General features: G+C 38.4%; 1 pseudogene; it reads right to left on the reverse strand.

Annotated features, from left to right (window-relative positions):
• Window positions 1-9,156: 9,156 nt before the first annotated feature.
• On the reverse strand, window positions 9,157-9,718 carry LOC118888979 (annotated as a pseudogene).
• Between the last annotated feature and the right edge of the window lie 4,870 nt (window positions 9,719-14,588).

The following is a 14,588-nucleotide window of genomic DNA, read 5'->3' on the forward strand; positions in this document are numbered from 1 at the left end:
GCAACAGGTCTGAGCCCCACATCAGTCTCCCCAGCCCAGGGATCCTGCACCAGGAAGACGAGCCCCCAGAACATTTGACTTTGAAGGCTAGGGGGGCTTATTTTGGGGAGACCAAGAGGGTTGGAGGGAAAAAGAGACTCCACTCTTAAAGTGTGCACATAAAATCCCACACACTCCAGGACTCAGAGGAGAAGCAGTAATTTGAAAGGAGACTGTGTCAGACCTACCTCCTGATCTTGGAGAGGCTCCTGAAGAGGCAGGAGGCAATTGGAGCTCACCCTGGTGACATAGACAGTAGTGACAGCCATTCTTGGGAACTCATTCTACCACATGGGGACTGGTACTGGAAAGCACCATTTTGGAATCTTTCCTCTAGCTTAGCACTTGGACCCAGCCCTGCCTACTGGCCTGTTGGCACTAGTACTGGTACACCTTAGGCCAAGCAATAAGCTGGGCAGGGACATGGCCCCACCAAGTAGCAGGAAGGCTGCCTTAAAACTCCCTGCACCCACAGCCACACTGGGACAGGGGTCTGTCCAGCAGAGGACCCAGGACCCAGCTCCAGACACCTGTGTGCCAGCACTAACTCCAGGACCCAGCTCTGCCAACCAGTGGGCAGGCACCAACGCCAGTACACCATGGGTCCCAGCCCTGCCCCATCAGTGGGCCGCAACAGCAACTCTGGGAAATTGAGGGTCCTTCAGCCAGAGACCCTGGTACCGGCTCCACCTACCAGTGAGCTGGCACTAGCCCCTGAAGCCCCTAGGCCTCAGCCCCGCCCATCAGAGGGCTGACACTAGCCCTGAGACCAGCCTCATACACCAGTGGGTAGGTACAAGCTCCGGGGCCCCTGTGCTCTGGCCATGCCCACCAGCAGGTGGACACGAGCCCCAGGACCACTGCAGCACCACAGCCTGCCTTGTCAGGAACCAGCCCCATCCACCAGCAGACAAAGACCAGCTCTGAGACACTTTGGACCCTTCAGCTAGCTACTCCAGGATCTGGTACCTCCCACCAGTTGGCTGACACAAGCTTTAGGCACACTGAACTCTACAGCCAGCTGTGTCAAGAGCCGGCCCCATCCACCAGCAGGCCAACACCAGCTCCAGGATACCTAGGGCCCTGCAGCCAGAGATCCCAGGACCAGGCTCCACCCAACAGTGAGCCAGCACTAGCCTCAGAACTTCCTGGGCTTCAGCCCCAACCTCAATCAGTCCAACACAAGCTCTGGAACCCCTGGGCCCTGGAGCCAGAGACTCCAAGACCTGGTTCTGCCTGCCAGTGGGCTGGTATTAGCCAAGGACCTGGCTTCACCCACTGAGGAGCAGGAATCAGCCCTAGGATCCCCTGAGCCCCAACCCCACCCACTAGCAGGCAGATACCAGCCCCAGGACCACACAGCCCCATAGCCTGACCTGTTAGGACCCAGCCAACACACCAGGAGGCCAACACCAACCTCAGAACCTCCCAGGCCCTGGTCCTGCCCACCAACATACGAACACCAGCTCTGGAACACCTTGAGACCTTCAGCCAGCATCTCCAGGAACCAGCCCCCCCAAACCAGTGGGCTGACAACAGATTCCAGACACAAAGAGCCCTGTAGCCATAGACCCTGGGACCAGTTCCCAGAGTTCCAACAACCAATTAACCATCACTAGCCCCAGGACCCCCTGAGCCTCAGCCCCATTCAACAGCAGGACAGCACCAGCCTAGGGACACTCCAGAGCCTGCAGCCATCCATGTCAGGAACTGGCTCTACCCAAGAGTAGGCTGAAGCTAGATCCAAGAATCCTGAGCTCACAATCACTCACACCAGAATGTGGCTCTGCCCACCAGTGAGCCAGCACTAGCCCCAGGACCCCTAGAGTTCCATAGCCAAATGCCTTGTGACCCAGCCTGCCAATGAGCAGCCAGCAGCCTCTACACAAAGCAGAGCCTGGCAACCAACTGGTCCAGGGGCCAGCCACACCTACCAGATTGCACACATAATCGGTCCACCACAACAGAAGGACCCACACAGCCCACACAGAATGCACAACTAGAGCATATCGCTCTGGTGACCAGAGGAGAATGTGCTGTTAGGATGCATAGGACATCTCCTACAAAAAGCTACTTCCCCAAGGTCAGGAAAAATAACCAACCTACCAAATACATAGAAATAAAAACAGCAAATCAGACAAAATGAGGAAATAGAGGAACATGTTACAAATGAAGAAACAAAATAAAACTTCAGAAGAACTAAGTGAAGTGGAAAAGGTCAATCTATCCAATAGGTGTTCAAGGTAATGATTGTAAAGATGATCAAAGAACTCAGGAGAATGCATGAACACAGAGAGAAATTTTTAAAAGAGTTAGAAGATATAAAGAAGAACCAAACAAAGCTAAAGAATACAATAACTGAAATGAAATATACACTAGAAAGAATCAACAGTAGATTAAATGATGCAGAGGAATGGATCAGAGAGCTGGAAGACAGAGTAGTGGAAATCACTAAAGCTGAACACAAAAAATAAAAAAGAATAAAAAGAAAAGAGGACAGTTTAATAGACCTCTGAGACAACATCAAGGACACTAATATTCACATTGTAGGGGTCCCAGAAGGAGAAGAGAGAAAGAAAAGGGCAGAAAACATATTTGAAGACATAATAGCTGAAAAGTCCCCTTTCTGGGAAAGGAAACAGACATCTCAATCCAGGAAGGACAAAAAGGATCATCCTAAAGATGACCACATCAAGACATTGTAATTAAAGTGGCAAATGATAAAGAGAGAATATTAAAACAGCAAGGGAAGAGCAACAAGTTATATACAAAGGAATTCCCATAAGGCTGTCAGCTGACTTTTGAGCAGAAACCCTGCAGGCCAGAAGGGAGTGGCACAATATATTTAAAGTGATGAAAGGGAAAAACCTACAAGAATAATCTATCAGCAAGGCTTTCATTCAGATTTAATGAAGAGATCAAAAGTTTTACAGACAAGCAAAAGCTAAAAGAATTCAGCGACACCAAACCAGCTTTACAAGAAATGTTAAAGGGACTTCTTTGAGCTAGAAAGAAAAGGCCACAACTAGAAACATGAAAAGTATGAAAAGAGAAAGCTCATTGGTAAAGGCAAATATACAGTAAAGGAAGTAAATCAACCATGTGCAAAGCTAGTAGAAAGGTTAAAAGAAAAAAGTAGTAAAAATCATCTATATCTGCAAAAAGTAGTTAAGGGATACAGAAAAGAAAATGATGTAAAATGTGATGACAAAAACAGTAAACTTGGGGGGGAGGGGAGGAAAAATGCAGGCTTGTTGAAATGCATTTGAAATTAAGAGATCAGCAACTTAATATAATTATATACACACACACACTCACACACTTACATATGTAAAACTCACAGTAACCACACCAAAATCTATAATAGATACACAAACACAAAAAGAGAAAGGAATCCAAACATATCACTAAAGGTAATCTAAATATATGACTAAAGATAGTCATCAAATCTCAAGGGAAGAGAACAAAAGAAGAAAAACAAAGTAGAAAAACAACCCCAAAACAATTAACAAAATGGTAATAAGTATTGGTACATACCTATCAATAATTACTTTAAATGTAAATAGACTAAATGCTCCAATCAAAAGACATAGACTGGCTGAATGGATACAAAAACAAGACCCATATATATGCTGCCTACAAGAGACTCACTTCAGATCTAAAGACACATGCAGACTGAAAGTGAGGGGATGGAAAAAGGTATTCCATGCAAATGGAAATCGAAAGAAAGCCAGGGCAGCAATTCTTACAACAAACAAAATAGACTTTAAAACAAAGACTCTTACAAGAGACAAAGAAAGACATTCCATAATGATCAAGGGATCAATCCAAGAAGATATAACAATTGTAAATATATATGCACTGAACATAGACACACCTAAATACATAAAGCCAATATTAACAGATATAAAGGGAGAAACTGACAGAACACAATAATAGTAGGGGATTTTAACACCCCAGTACATCAATGAACAGATCATTTAGACAGAAATTCAATAAGGAAACACTGCTCTTAAATGACACATTAGATCAAATAGACTTTATATACAGTTAAGTCCCCTACATTCAAGTGAGTTCCATTCAGAGAGTGCGTTTGTAAGTCCAATTTGTTTGTAAGTCCAACAAAGTTAGCCTAGGTACCCAACTAACACAGTCGGCTATATAGTACTGTATATAAAAGGTTTATAATAATTTTCATGTAAATAATACATAAAAAACAAATACAAAAAATAAACATTTTTAATCTTACAGTGCAGTACCTTGAAAAGTACAGTAGTACAGTATAACAGCTGGCATACAGGGGTTGGCATTGAGTGAACAGGCAAGAAGAGTTACTGACTGGAGGAGGGAGAGGAGGTGGGAGATGGTAGAGCTGAAGGATCATCAGCAATAGGAGACAGAGGGCAAGCTGCAATTTCACTCACGCCTGATGTTGATGACACAGGTTCTGGTTCCTTGCTGGATTCAATTCTATCTATCCTCTTGAGAAAACAATCCAGTGATATCTGGGTAGTAGCTCTTTTTTCTTGTCATAGATGACACGGTAGAACTCGATTGCATTCTGAATGGCTGCTGCAACCTTCGTGTACTGTTCTACACTTGTGTCCTGTGCCTCAAAAACTAACAGTGCCTCCTCAAATAAAGAAAATCCCCTTGCCATTTCTTGCATCATGAAACTTTTTTGTTCTTCAGTTACTTCTTCTTCCTCTTGTCTCTCTTCGTCCTTCCTCTGGGCCTCCAATTCATGGCGCTTCTTAGCAGTACCAACTACATCACTGCTGCTTTTACACTTGCTTCCGGACATCCTGGGCTTGAAATAAAGATACTGTACTACTGTACTCTATAGTAAAGTACACAAAACAATAACCACTTGTAGGGGATGCAAGCATGTGACAATGTACACCAGACACATGAACTAACTTACGTGATTGGACATATGAATGCACGTTCACATCTTTGAAAGTTCGCAACTTAAAGGTTCATAAGTAGGGGACTTACTGTATATATATATAAAACATTCCATCCAAAAGCAGCAGAATACACATCCTTTTCAAGTGCACATGGAACATTCTCCAGTATAGATCACATGCTAGGGCACAAAACAAGTCTCTGTAAATTTAAGAAAATTGAAAACATATCAAGCATCTTTTCCAAACACAATTCTATGAGACCAGAAATAAAACACAAACACATTAGCTATCTATTTTGTATATAAACCTGCTGTATAACACAGGGAACTCTACTTTGCTGTACAGTAGAAACTAACACAACATTGTAAAACAAGTATACCCCAATTAAAAAAAAAAACCACAAACACATAGAAGCTAAATAATATGCCACTAAACAACCAATGGATCTTTGAAGAAATCAAATAGGAAATGAGAAAATGCCTGGAGACAAATGAAAACATAGACCCAATGACCAAATTCTATGAGATGCAGGAAAAGCAGTTCTAAGAGGGAAGTTTATAGTAATACAAGCTTACTTCAGGAAACAAAAAAAATCGCAAATAAACAACCTAACCTTACACCTAAATGAACTAGAAAAATTAGAACAAACAAAATCCAAAGTTAATAGAAGTAAAAAAATCATAAAGATCAGAGTAGAAATAAATGAAATAGAAATTTAAAAAAACAAGGGAAAAGACAAATGAAAATAAGAATTGGTTGTTTGAAAAGATAAACACAATTGATACAACTTTAGCTAGACTCATCAAGAAGAAAAAGAGAGAGGTCTCAAATCAATAATACCAGGAATGAAAAAGAAGTTACAGTTTACAACACAGAGATACAAAAGATCATAAGAGATTACTGTGAACAACTATATGCCAATAAAATGGACAACCTGGAAGAAATGGACAAATTGCTATGAGTGTACAATCTCCCAAGACTGAACCAGAAAGAAATAGAAAACATGAACAAGCCAATGACCAGTAATGAAATTGAATCCATAAAAACAAAGCAAAACAAAACAAACAAACAAACAAAACTCCCAACAAACAAAAGCGAAGGACCTGATTCATACAGAGATGAATTCTACCAAACAAAGTTAACACCTATTCTTCTAAAATTATTCCAAAAAATTGCAGAAGAAGGAACACGTACAAACTCATTCTACAAGCACAGCAACACCTTGATACCCAGAACAAAGATATAACTAAAAAAGAAAAATTCAGGCCAATATCACTGATGAGCATAGATGTAAAAATCCTCACCAAAATATTAGCAAATTGAATTCAACAATACATTAAAAGGATCATATACCATGATCAAGTAGGATTTAATCTCAGGTATGCATGTATGGTTTTATATCTGCAAATCAATCAATGTGATACACCCCATTAATGAATTGAAAAAAAATCATGTGATCATCCCAATAGATGCAGAAAAACCTTTTGACAAAATTCAACATCCATTTATGATAAAAACCCTCAACAACATGGGTATAGAGGGAATATACTCCAACATTATAAAGTCCATTTATGATAAGCCCACAGCTAACATCATACTCAACATTGAAAAGCTCAAAGCATTTCCTCTAAGATTAGAAACAAGACAAGGATGCCCATTCTTGCCACTTTTATTCTACATAGTATTGGAAGTCCTATCCACAGCAATCGGACAAGAGAAAAATAAAATGATTCCAAACTGGAAAGAAAGAAGTAAAATTTTCACTGCTTGCAGATGACATGATACTACACAAAGAAAATCCTAAAGATACCACAAAAAAACTACTAGAGCCCATCAATGAATTCAGTAAAGCTGCAGGATACAAATTTAATAAAAATAAGTGTCTTTCTATTCTATACACTAACAATGAACTATCAGAAAGTGAAATTAAGGAAACAATTCCATTTACCATCACAACAAAAAGAATAAAATACCTAGGGATAAATCTACCTAAGGAGGTAAAAGTCTGTACTTGAAAAACTATAAGACATGGATGAATAAAATTAATGACAACACAGATGGAAAAGTATATTATATTTTTGGATTGGAAGAATTAATATTGTTAAAATGACCACACTACACAAAGCAATCTACAGATTCAATGAAATCTGTATCAAAATACCAATGGCATTTTTCATAGAACTACAACAAAAAAAATTTTTAATTTGTATGGAAACACAAAAGACCCCGAATAGCCAAAGCAATCTTGAAAAAGAAAAACAAAATTGGAAGTATCACACTCACTGACTTTAGACTATACTAGAAAGGTATGTTAATGAAAACAGTATGGTACCGGCACAAAAACAGATACATACATCAATGGAACAAAATAGAGAGCCCAGAAATAAACCCACACACTTGTGGTCAATTTAATCTATGACAAAGGAGGCAAGATTATATAATGGTGAAAAGACACTCTCTTCAATAAGTGGTGCTGGAAAAACTGGGCAGCTACATGTAAAAGAATGAAATTCCATTTTTTTCACACCATATACAAAAATAAACTTAAAATGTATTAAACACCTAAATTTAAGACCTGAAACCATAAAACTCCTAGAAGAAAACATAGGCAGTACACTCTTTGACGTATGTCTTAGCAATATTTTTTGGATCTGTATCCTCAGGCAAGGGAAACAAAAGCAAAAGTAAACAAATGGGACAATATCAAACTTAAAAGCTTTTGCACAGGGAAGGAAACCATTAAGAAAAGAAAAAGACACTCTATTAAATGGGAACAGATATTTTCAAATGACATGTCTGATAAGGAGTTAATATTCAAAATGTATAAACAGCTCATACAGCTCAATATAACAAAAAACTCAATTAAAAAATGGGCAGAATACCTGAATCAACAGTTTCCCAAAGAAGCTGTAGAGATGGCTAATAGGCACATGAAAAGCTGTGAAACATAGCTAGTCATCAGAGAAATGCAAATGAAACCCACGAGATATCAGCTCACACTTGTCAGAATGGTTATCATCAAAAAGAACACAAATAACAAACATTGGCGAGGATGTGGAGAAAAGGAATGCTTGTACACTGTTGGTGGGAATGTAAACTGGTGAAGCCATTTTGAAAATCAGTATGGAGGTTCCTCAAAAAGTCAAAAATAGATCTACCATATGATCCTCTAATTCCACTCCTGGGTATATATCCAAAGAAAACGAAAACACTAATTTGAAAAGATACATGCACCCCAATGTTCATAGCAACATTATTTACAATAGCCAAGATGTGGAAGCAACCTAAGTGTCCATCAACAGATGAATGGATAAAGAACATGTGGTATATATATACAATGAAATATTACTCAGCCATAAAAATAATAAAATTTTGGCATTTACAACAACATGGATGGACCTAGAGGGTATTATGCTTAGTGAAATAAGTCAGACAGAGAAAGAGAAATACTCTATGTTATCACTTATATATGGAGTCTAAAAAATAAAACAAATGAATATAACAAAACAGAAACAGACTCACAGATACAGAGAACAAACTAGTGGCTACCAGGGGGAGAGGGAAGGAGGGAGGGGCAAGATGTACAAACTACTATGTATAAAATAAGTAAGCTACAAGTATATATTGTATATCACAGGGAATATAGTCAATATTTCATAATAACTTTATTTATTTATTTATTTTTATTGTTGTGTGTGTTTTTAATTGAAAGTCCCTTACTGGTCCTGCTTCCATGAGTGGTTGTGACCAGGGGAAAAAGGGGAGGGGAACCAGGTGGTGCAGGGAGGGGTCATCTCCACAACATTCCATTTATACACAGAACTAAACAGACAAGCACAGAGTCACTATTGTGGTTAGACGTTGGCAGCATGGGAAAGGGGAGGAACAGGTGGGAAATTAGGGTGTTGTCAAAAAAAAAATACAGCCCTCCCCAAACAGGGGTTCCTGGGGAGAACTTGATTTGTTTCAACCCAAGAGGAATCAGAAGATCAAAAGCTGTTTGGGAAGGCCAGAACTGTCAGGGATAGAGGGAGAAGGAGGAAGATCCAGGGGGTGGGGGGGCTGTTTGGCAACTGGGGTGAAGGGACTGCCCTCCTCCTGCTGGGATCCCCCCAGCCCCTCAGGTCTGGTAGGAAGGGGGCAGCCTGCAACCCCCGTAGGCAGGTCTGGGGCTGCCAGATGCCCCAGGCAGGGGGCTGGAGGGAGCTCACAAAGGCTTGCCCTCCAGGGAGATGATGGCGTTGCTCCCCAGCTTCTCTGTCAGGTTGCAGGGGTCCCTGACCTCCTTACAAGTTTGCTTGTAATTCATCTTGATCTCCGTCAGCTTCTTCTTAATGGCGTCCTTGGAGCTGCCATAGATCATTTTGCTCTTAAGGGGTGCACACTCAGGGGTCCAGAAGATGAACACCAGGTCCTCCTTCTTGCTCTCCTTGGTCTCATAGATTGCCTTATAGAGGACGTAGTGGCAGCCTTTGTCTGGCAGCATCTTGACAAAGGTGGCGTAGGGGTCTTCTACAGTCTGGCCCACATCACCTACCAGGATCTCCTTGCCCTCCTCCAGGATGATGTTCTTCTTGCCCTCTCTCAGGCAGAACAGCACCACCTACTTGTCCTTCTTCACCTCCTCTGGTGTTGACAACTTACACATCTTCATGTCATTGAACATTTTGATGACCCCTTCAGAGACAGCCACACTGGAGGCCATGTTTCCAGAAGCAAAAAGGAGAGAGCAAGGAGAGCCAGAAAAGACAAGAGCCGCTGCAGCTGCTGCCAGGATGCAACTTATCGTAATAACTTTAAATGGACTATAATCTGTTAATTTAATTGCTATGTTTTACACCTGAAACTAATATTGTAAATCAACTATACTCAATTAAAAAATTATCAAATTTTGTTATGGACCATGTTTTTGGTGTTGTATCTAAGAAGTCATCACTAAACCCTAGGTCACCTAGAGTTTCTCCTATGTTATCTTCCAGGAGGTTTATACCTTTGCATTTTACATTTAGTTTTCAGATTCATTTTGAGTTAATTTTTGTGAATGGTGTAAAGTCTGTCTAAATTAATTAATTAACCTACTTTCTGTCTTCCTTCCTTCCTTCCTTTCCATGTGGATGTCCAGTTGTTCCATCACAATTTATTGAAAAAACTATACTTTCTCCATTAAATTGTCTTTTCTTCTTTGTCAAAGATCAGCTGACTATATTTATGTGGTTCTATTTCTGGGCTCTCTATTCCATTCCATTGATCCATTTGTCTATTCTTTCACCAGTTTCAAACATTTTCATTATCGTAGCATTATGATAAGCCTTGAAGTCGATTAGTGTCAGTACTCCAACTTTGTTCTTCTTAAATATTGTGTTGGTTATTCTAGGTTTTTTGCTTTCCATATAAACTTTAGGATCAGTTTGTCAAAATACACAAAATGGCTGGCTGGGATTTGGATTGAGACTGCATTAAATCTATAAATCAAGGTGAAAAGAACAGAGATCTTGTTAACATGGACTCTTCCTATCTATGCATATGGAATATCTCTCATTCATTTAGAATCATCTGATTTCTTTCATCAGAGTTTTGTAGTTTTCCTCATTGTACATATTTTGTTAGATTTATAACTAAGGATTTCATTTTGGGGGGGTCAAAGATAAATAGTACTATGCTTTTAATTTCTAATTCAAATTGCTAACTTTTGGTATATAAGAAAGCAATTGACTTTTATATATTAATCTTGTATCCTTCAAATTTGCTAGTCATTTATAAGTTCAGTGAAATTATTTTGGGTCAGTTCTTTGCAGTTTTCTACATAGACATTCATGTCAATTAAAATGACTTTTTAATTGTGATAAAATATGTGTAACATAAAATTAATGAATTTAATGATTTTAAGTGTTTAATTCAGTAGTGTTAACTATATTCACATTGTTGTGCAATCACTCTCCAGAACTTTTCATCTTGCAAAACTGAAACTCTATACCCATTAAAATACAATTCCTCATTCCCCCCTGTCCCCAGACCCTGGCAACCACCTTTCTACTTTATGTTTCTGTGAATTTGACTACTCTAGATATTTCATATATGTGGATATAAGTGAAATCATACAGTATTTGTCTTTCTGTGGCTGGCCTAGTTCACTTAGTATAATGTCCTCAAGGTTTGTCCATGATGTAACATGTATCAGAATTTCCTTCATTTTTAAGGCTGAATAATATTCTATTGTATGTATATATCACATTCTGTTTATCCATTCATCCAACAATGGACCCTTAGGTTGCTTCCACCTTTTCCTTATTATGAATAATACTGCTATCAACATAGGTGTACAAATATCTCTTCAAGACCTTTGTATATACACCAAGGATTTCAATAGGTATCAGAGACTAAAATTTCCACTGGTGTCCTTGTTTTTGTCTTTCCTGTTGTCCTGAGGTTTCCCTAGAGACTTCTTAAATATTGTCTGAGATACACCATTTTTTTTTAAGTTGTATTCTTCTGTTATTATATAGGATACCTATTGATGTGCTGATGAGGTGTGGGGGTGGTGAGGCGTTCTATATTCCTATGATTAGGTCTCAGTCTTCTAATGAGTCTTTGGCCCTAGCCTATGACTTTCCACGTATATCTCAGTTTTGTTTGCCCCTGCCCCCTTAGGAGTGACAGGAAGGCTAGAAGGCACTGGAGTTGGGTATTTCTCTTCCCCCAGATTGTTAAGGCCCTGGTAAAACTCAGGTAGGTTAGGCTCTGACCTAGGTTTCTATTGAGGGTGGGCCTTATTAAGAAGAACTGAACACTCTGGGCATATCTTAAAATGGCTGTATTTCCCCTCTCCCTGCTGGAGACACAAAGGGATTTTTCTCTGATGTTCAAAAAGTCATGAAAAGTATGGGGGCTCCCCTAAGACTGCACTCCCCTGCAGTTTTTAGCTTTCAAAGTAGTCCATATTGAGCTTCCAGCAATTCATCAGTTACAGATTAGGTTTTCCTACCCTGGCACCAGTTCCCATGGAGTTTTCTGCTTCTGAGATTCTACTCTGATAAATTGTGATTCTCTTTTTCCACTATTTCTTCAATTTTGGGGGCTGCATTTGCCCTGCGACCTCAGCTTTCTGATGGATCTAAGAAGAGTTGCTGATTTTCAGTGTGTTCAGCTTTTTTCTTGCTGTGTGAATGAGAGAACTGACATCCAAACCCCTTACATGCTGGACCAGAAACCAGAAGTCTAAGCCAATAATATTCTAAAACATAAATATTACCACATCAGCCATATGCTTAAAACCCATCAATAGCTCCTTATTGCTTTTAGGATATAAACCTAATCTTAGATATTTCCCAAAGGCCTTGGTTTTTCTTATTCCTGGACTTAAAGAGAAGACAGGTCAGCGAATATCTTCTTGTCTTCTTACCTAATGATACTCATGATTACCTATTTCGATGGAATGTCATCCCCCTCTGCACATTCATAAGTATGAATGAATATTCAAGGAAGCAATATCCCTTTGTGCATATCGACTATATTGTTTTCCCACCTACAACCTAAATATAAAGCAATTAAATCTCACCAAAGAAGGATTTGACTTTTAAAAAGCAAAATTGGGGATATGGCAAAAATCAATATGTTGAGGTCAATCATTACTCAGTAAACCAATTTATTTTAAAGCTAAGAAATTAGACATAAAGAACATGAATGTTACTTGTGTTAAAATGCAATTAATTTCAATATTAGTATACTAATATACTATAACAACTTAGTATCCTTAAGTTGTGACATAGTGACACAATACTGAAGAAGACGGAAGAAATCATTTTTTAAAACTTAAGTAAAATGAAAACTTCTTAATTATTTTCCTTACATATCAATTTACTTGAGCAAAGAATTGTCAGGTGAAGGAATTTAGGATTAAGTATAGAAATTAGAAGGCAATCCTTATTTAATGTCATATAACTTATTCATCCCTAATGATAGATTTAACGTTTGCATAAGTGAGATATGAATCATACGTCAAATGCCAAAATATGTAAAAGCCACATTTAGGAAAAAAATCTCTCCTCACATCCAAATGTCAAGTAAGTCTCTATTAATTAATTTCTAGCAATTACTGTGGATATCAGTCCATAACTTACCAGATCTATTACACTTGTTTTAAAGGAAAACTAAATAAATATAGAGAAATCAATAAGGTCATAGGACTTTTTTTTCTATGTTTTCTGATTTGCATTTACTTTGAATACAAAGGTCATTTATTTTCAAGAAAACTATTTTGAACTTATTTATTTAAAAATGTATTTGTCAATAAGATGACTTGAACTCCTAATTTCTGTTTTCTCAATACCTTTTTTTGTATAGTATGGCCCAGGACAAGCTACTCTGCCACAAAATTTCTAGATTCTGAGTAAAATGTAGTTTTTGTTGTTGGAATTAAGGGACACCTCCAATAAGTCACTGGGGCAAAGGAAAACTAAAATACTGAAATACAATAGTACGTAAATTAAGAAAAGAATAAGTATTTTTAATTTTCCCTATACACTAATAGGTTCCTGGATGTTAAATGGGAGGTAAAAAGCTCTTCTTGAGTCTACTGGGTCTTGACTGTCTTCAGCTCCACATGCCAAAGTGGCATATTTTAGGGTGGCACATTGTTCTACCCTTCTGCTACCTAATAGCAGAGCCTCACATTTTATGAAGCAAAAATTAATACAGTTGCAAGGAAATATTGCCAATTCCACCAACATAGTGAGTCAATACAGCTCTCTTTAGAGAATTGGAAAAAATATACTAGATTTGAAAAACAAAATAAGCTTGATTTATTGCACTTACATAAAACACTGCAACAAACAGAAAACACACATTGAACATTAATGAAAACTGACCACCATAAAACAAGTTTTGTTTTAAAACTCTTATGTTTCACTGTAAGCACTTTTAAAGAGTTCTATAAATCTTGTAGAGATGACGAAAGGAACTATACATGGTAAAAATTCCTAGTATACTAGACAATACTCTGGTATTGTCTATAAGTCCTATTTTTCCAAGGTAGCTGAGATCCTCACTTAAGGTGAATATTAAAAGGTGAAACTTCTGCATCACTTTGAACTTTCATTTCAAACCCGCATTTTTTTCCTATGAGGTCTCTATCCTCTGTAATCCATTGGCTTGCCAGTGTGGCACCCTGACTCAACATTATTAGGATGAAATCAGATATTTCTCACCATCTTAATCACAGAAGATCAAAAACTAAAATGAATCTCCAAAATGTCAGTTATCCAGAGAGCCAGTCTATTTTTAGACAACTGATCTACAAATCACCAAACCACTTCAGGGTTAAGAGGTGGCATCTGGTATGTATTGGTAAATAGCATTAGGTTTAACTAACTTTTTATTCTCTTTAATTTTACATATTTTCAAAAATAATAAATCTCATTAAACTTTAACATTATGTTATGCTCTAATAAATTATATACATTTGCTTTCCATGGTAATTATTAGAAACATATAGTTTTGCCATTCATAAACAGCTAAATTAGCACATTTACATTTTAAAATGTTTCTCTGGCATTTTTTTCCCTTTGAGCATCAGTGAAAAACTCACGCCTATGTCAAAGGTTACTCTGAATTTTGTAACCAGTGGTTTAAGGTCAGTATTGC

The sequence above is a fragment of the Balaenoptera musculus genome, chromosome X, assembly GCF_009873245.2.
Source record: "Balaenoptera musculus isolate JJ_BM4_2016_0621 chromosome X, mBalMus1.pri.v3, whole genome shotgun sequence".
In the NCBI taxonomy this organism is placed as follows: Eukaryota; Metazoa; Chordata; class Mammalia; order Artiodactyla; family Balaenopteridae; genus Balaenoptera; species Balaenoptera musculus.